The following is a 6,000-nucleotide window of genomic DNA, read 5'->3' as shown; positions in this document are numbered from 1 at the left end:
AGAAGGGAGCTGAAAATGTAGTTGCTGATAATCTTAGTAGGTTGAAATTGGATGAAGAAGAAATGGATGAAGTCCCTATTTATGAGTTTTTCTTGGATGAACAACTTTTCTCTCTTGTTGCTAAACTACCTTGGTATGCAGACTTGGTGAATTATCTATCTTGTGGAGTTTTGCCTCTAGGAATGACATGGCAACAAAAGAAAAAGTTTTTGCATGAGGCAAAATTTTATAGATGGGATGATCCTTTACTCTTTAGGAGATCTTTGTGATGGTTTAATAAGGAGATGTATTCACGATGTGAGACACAGTGTTATGCATCATTGCCATGCTTCTGATTATGGAGGACATTTTGGAATTTCCAAAACAGCTAGTAAAATTTTGCAAGCTGGTTTCTTTTGGCCAAATCTTTTTAAGGATGTGAGGAAATTTGTGTTAGAATGTGATAAATGTCAAAGGAGTGGAAATCATCAAAAGAGATCAAATGCCCTAAATGATATTCTTGAAGTGGAATTATTCAATGTTTGGGGAATAGATTTTATGGGCCATTTCCTCTTTCATTTGGTAATAAATACATCCTAGTTGGAGTTAACTATATGTCAAAGTTGGTGGAAGCTATTGCAACTCCAACTAATGATGCTAGAGTGGTAGTGAAATTCTTGAAGAAATTTATCTTGAGTAGATTTGGAGCTCCTAGGGCTGTAATTAGTGATGGGGGTTCACATTTTTGTAATAAGCAATTTGAAAGTGTAATGAGGAAGTATGGTGTAGTGCACAAGATAGCTACCCCATACCACCCTCAAACTTCAGGTCAAGTTGAAATTTCTAACAGAGAACTCAAGCATATTTTGGAGAAAACAGTGAGCAATTCTCGAAAAGATTGGTCTGTCAAACTAGATGATGTTTTATGGGCATATAGGACTGCTTACAAAACCCCTATAGGAACTACTCCCTTTAGGTTGGTGTATGGTAAGTCTTGTCATTTACCTGTGGAGCTAGAACATAGAGCATATTGGGCCATTCAGACCTTGAATTTTGATCTTAAGCAAGCTGGTGAGAAAAGGCTATTGCAACTTAATGAGCTTGAAGAATTGAGGATGGAATTTAAAGAAGGTGATTCAGTTTTGTTGTTCAACTCAAGATTGAAATTGTTCCCTGGAAAACTTAAATCAAGGTGGACTGGTCCATATAGAGTTTCTAAGGTTTTCCCTTATGGAGCAATTGAAATTTGGAGTGAAAAATCTGGAAATTTTAAGGTCAATGGGCATAGATTGAAACATTACATAACTGGAGACCCAATAAAAGGAGCAAGCTGTTACAAGCTCTCCAATCCCTCACCTCTTTTTAGTGAAATTCATGAAGAGTCCAACTAAGGACTATAAATTAGCCCTCTTGGGAGGTATCCCAAGTTCCTTTTATTTTGCTTTTGCTGATTTACTTTTATTTACATTACTTTTGTTTTTATCTTAAATCTCCCCAAATTCAATTTTTGACATCATTGAATCTTGTCCCTTGTAGATGTATTTCAATGGAGGAAGGTTGGTAAACTGCTGGGGAGTGATTCTTAACCTGAAAATTTTGTCCTTCAAACTCTCCCAAAATTGATTGATTTTCTTGCATAACACGTGCGGGGTTGCTATCCGTTTATGCAGAAAAAAAAATGACATTTTGCAGCAAGGAAGGGTCTGCAGCAGATGACTTATGTTCTTGGTGAGGTTGGGTGTGTAACTTTTAAATATTTGTGCTTATAATGTTAATATGGTGGTAAGTGAGTCATTTTTGCAGTTTTGAACTTATTTGGGTTGTGGGATTCAAAGTGACATACTGCATTTTCTTGGCATAACTTGGGGAGTTCATCATTTGTGGATAGATGCAACTTTATGCAGATTTTATTGAGTTTTATGTGCTAAAGGTTGATTTGCAGAATTTGAGTTGAAATGGCATGGTTCACAAAGGCCTTTTATGCAGGATTCACTTCTACAAGCTTGTGTGATGCAATTTTGATGGACTTTGTATATATTGATGTGTTTTTTATGACAATTTCTCATGATTTATGCTTCATAGAATTATATTTCTTCATTCTAGGGTATTTTTCATACTTGCAAATCCTTTTAAATTGTAATCTCAATCTTGTTGAATTGTGCATAAATAACTGCATAGCTTATGCAATCCTGCATAACCACAATTCTTGCCATTTTCATCTCTGTTGCAAACTGCATAAGGAGGTGCATAGCTTATGCAACTCTGCATAGCCACATTTTTGTCAAATTTCAAACCTGCCGAGACTTGCATAAGTGTGTGCATGACTTATGCACTTTTGCATGACTTCAAATCCTGCATTTTCTCTACCCACCGAGACCTGCATAAGGAGAGTGCATAACTTATGCACTTCCGCATAACCACCAACTCCAAAAACCAAAACCTGCCGAGAGGTGCATAAGGAGAGTGCATAGCCTATGCACAACTGCATGACCACATTTTCTGAATTCAAAACTGAGAGGTGCATAAGCGAGTGCATAACTTATGCACTTCCGCGTGACCACACTCTCCAAAAATTAAAACTTGCCGAGAGGTGCATAAGGAGAGTGCATGACTTATGCACTTCCACATGACCACACTCTCCAAAAATTAAAACTCACCGAAACCTGCATAAGAGAGTGCATAAGTTATGCACACCTATTTTTCCCCTTATGCAGTTTTACACAATCAAATCCAAAATTTTCTTCGGCACCCATTTTTCCCACCTCCACCTCCCGTCTTTTCTGTTCACGACTGTCCGTTCACTTCCATTTATTCCGGCACTCTCTCTTTCCCTTCTTCTCCATGCCTATTTCCGCCGCTTCTAGCCCCAACTACCCCCTGCATCTTTCATTTTCTGCCTCATCTCCTTCATCCTCACCATCGGCAACCCAATGGAGTCGCCTCTCCATTCCCCTCCAACCTCCCCTCTCCAAGTTTCGCCCTTGTCAATGCAGCCTCCCAACCCCGATTCCCCTCCACAAGAAACACCTCCACCACCTCCCACAGCCACCTACAAGCGAAAACTTAGGTCGAAATCCACCCGACCCATAGCTTCTGCACCTCCTCTGTCAAAGCGCAAAGAACCACCCACCACACCAATGTCAAAGCCACCACCCAAAAACCCAAAAACTTCAGCCTCCACACAAACTAAATCACCCTCTTCCAGCAAAAAGCAAACATCAGTAGCATCCCAGGTATCAAAACTACCTTGGCCCCTTCATGATGCAACTCACAAGGCAACCTTTAAGAGACTTAAGGAAAGGAGGGTGCAACCCACTAGGTATATTTCTGCAGATTCTCTCCAATCACTTGGTTTATTTGATAATGTGGTTGCCTATCTTGATGGCTTAGGGTGGATAGAATTTGTGCATAAGCAAGAAATAGTTTATCCATCTTTAGTTTTGGAATTTATTTCCTCATTCTCTGCCACCCTGAAATTGCATGACGTAGATTATAAGCCAACTATGAAATTTAGATGTTTGGGGCAAAATAGAGAGTTATCATTGGACCAATTTCATAGCATTTTTGGATTTGCAATTGATGGACTATTTAGGGTGCCATATACAGGGGTAGAGGTAGCAAACAAAGGTATTTGGAATGCTGCTCAATTTTGGAGGATTATCACAAACCAACCTCAGACTTTTTCTGCTGGCAGATCCAAAACCTCTCAAATACTATACCCTGCACTTAGGTTTATTCATAGGCTTATTGCTAGCACTATCTTGGGCAGAGGGACTAGCTCTGGAGCTGTTGGGAAATCTGAATTATTCATGTTATGGTGTGCTTTTCACAAGGTCAAGGTTTCTCCTGGTTACTTCTTTTGTGAGCATGTGTTGGATATTGCCACCAAATCCATAGGTGACATTGTCTTGGGTGGGCTCATAACTGTTATAGCCAAGCATTTTGGTTTTAATCCGGAAGAGCATCCAATACCAGCACTTGTAGACACCCTATATTTTGATGCTACACACCTATCTAAAACAGGATTCAGCTTGCCACATTCTGACACTACACAACCAGTAGCAGAAACTGAACCCACTGCACAACCATAAGCACAACCTGTCCCACCAGTCCAACAGCATTCTGCTGAACCTACACCACCCTCTCAGCCTGCACAGGACATCCCAGCAGATTCTGCACAACCTACACCTCCTGCAGCTGAACCTTCTTCATCCACAGCCCCTCCTGCCTTCAACACTAAAGCCTTATTCACCTATCTTGAAAGGCTTAGTGATGATATATACTTTGTGGATAGGAAGCTTGAAACTGGTCTTGATACCCTCAAGGATCGGCATGATCAACTATTTGACTTTGTCATGGAAACCAGAGATAAGCAGAAAGAACTAAAGGAGATGATGAAGCAACTCATGGTTTTTCTGGGAATGCCACCTCCACCTCCATCACCTCCTCCAGCACCATCACTTCGACAGCAGCCAGCTCCAACCAGCCCCTTAGCAACATCTTTGGACAAGGGCAAAACAATAGAATTAGATTAGTTTCTGTTTTACTTTTGTTCAAACTTGTAGGAGTTTTTCTTTGTAGATATGTTGAAATAATTTTTAGTTTATTTTGAATTCTGTTTTTCTTGAAGTTCTATTGGATGGCTATTACATTAGTTTTTGGATTGATTTTCATTGCCTTTACTGCCCTTTTGCGCATATTTGTCCATACATTGTATATATTTGCATACTCCTACTGGTGGTTGCACATTTTTCCTTGCTAATCATCATGCAGCAGCTTTTGAATATACTGCACAGGTTGTGAATCCCCTTATGCACATGTTCTGCATAGCCTGTGCAGTCCTTTATGCCACTCATGCAGAACTGCACAGGCTCTAATCCCCTTATGCAAATGTTCTGCATAGCCTGTGCAGTCCTTATTGCCACTCATGCAGAACCGCACGGCTTATGCACCCTACTTATGCACCTGTTCTGGACAGCACTTTACTCTGCATAACCTGTGCAGCTTCTTATGCATCCCTTTATATCTTGAATTCTCATCTGCTCTATACCAAGTAACTCTTTCTTTTTGCTCTTAATTTTCACTAATCCTGGCTATTCCCTTTGAGTTTTTTATAATACACTGCTTGAGACATTGAGGACAATGTCTAATTTTGAGTTTGGGGGTGCACATTTTGATTTTTGCTTCATTTTTCACATTTTAAGTATAGGAGCATCTCATCCTATTCCATTTACATATATTGTAAATATTTTACATATACATCCTTACATACATATACATTACACATTTACACACACATTATACATCACTTAGAAATTGTACACATTGCATACAAATAGATTTCCTCCATTTAGTTAATGCATTGTTCATTTTTAGGAATCATGCACCATGCATTAAAATCTTTTGCCAAATCCCTTGAGTATTGAAAAGTTACCTATGAGAGTGATTTGACTTACCTTTAGTTGGGTTTGTGGATTGAAAGTTTTCTAAGAGGTGCAAGGTTTTGAAGTGTCTATCCCTTGCCTATATCTTCTTAGCCAAAAAGCCACCCAACTAGTCCTTTAGAGATTGGAGTATTTAGAGGGAGTTATTGGATATAAGGTAGTCAAATGATGTCTCACCAATCCTAGAACAAATTTTCTAAACCTTTCAAGGTGAAATACCCGCTTGTACTTGATGAGAGAGATGATTAGGCATTCTTTGATTTAAACCTTCTCATTTTAAACCTTTGACCCTTTTCCTAATTAAAATTGACCCTTGCAAACCCCTTTGAGCCTTTTTATCCCTAATTTTTCTTGAAATCCTTATTGCTACCTAGCCAATGAACCAAACACTCCAACCCTTTTCATGAGGATAATTGAATATTAGGTACACTTTATAAAAAAAAAAAAGAAAAAAAATATACAATAAAAGGGAGAAGAAGTGCTTGTCATCTTGTAAAAGTGCTAGTATATGTGCTTTTCACTATTGTCATTCAAAATGAAAGAAATCCACCCAAAGTATTAAAAGAAATGAGTTTGG

Source organism: Hevea brasiliensis, unplaced genomic scaffold, assembly GCF_030052815.1.
Source record: "Hevea brasiliensis isolate MT/VB/25A 57/8 unplaced genomic scaffold, ASM3005281v1 Scaf46, whole genome shotgun sequence".
Taxonomy (NCBI): Eukaryota; Viridiplantae; Streptophyta; class Magnoliopsida; order Malpighiales; family Euphorbiaceae; genus Hevea; species Hevea brasiliensis.
Note: the sequence above shows the minus strand (reverse complement) of the source record.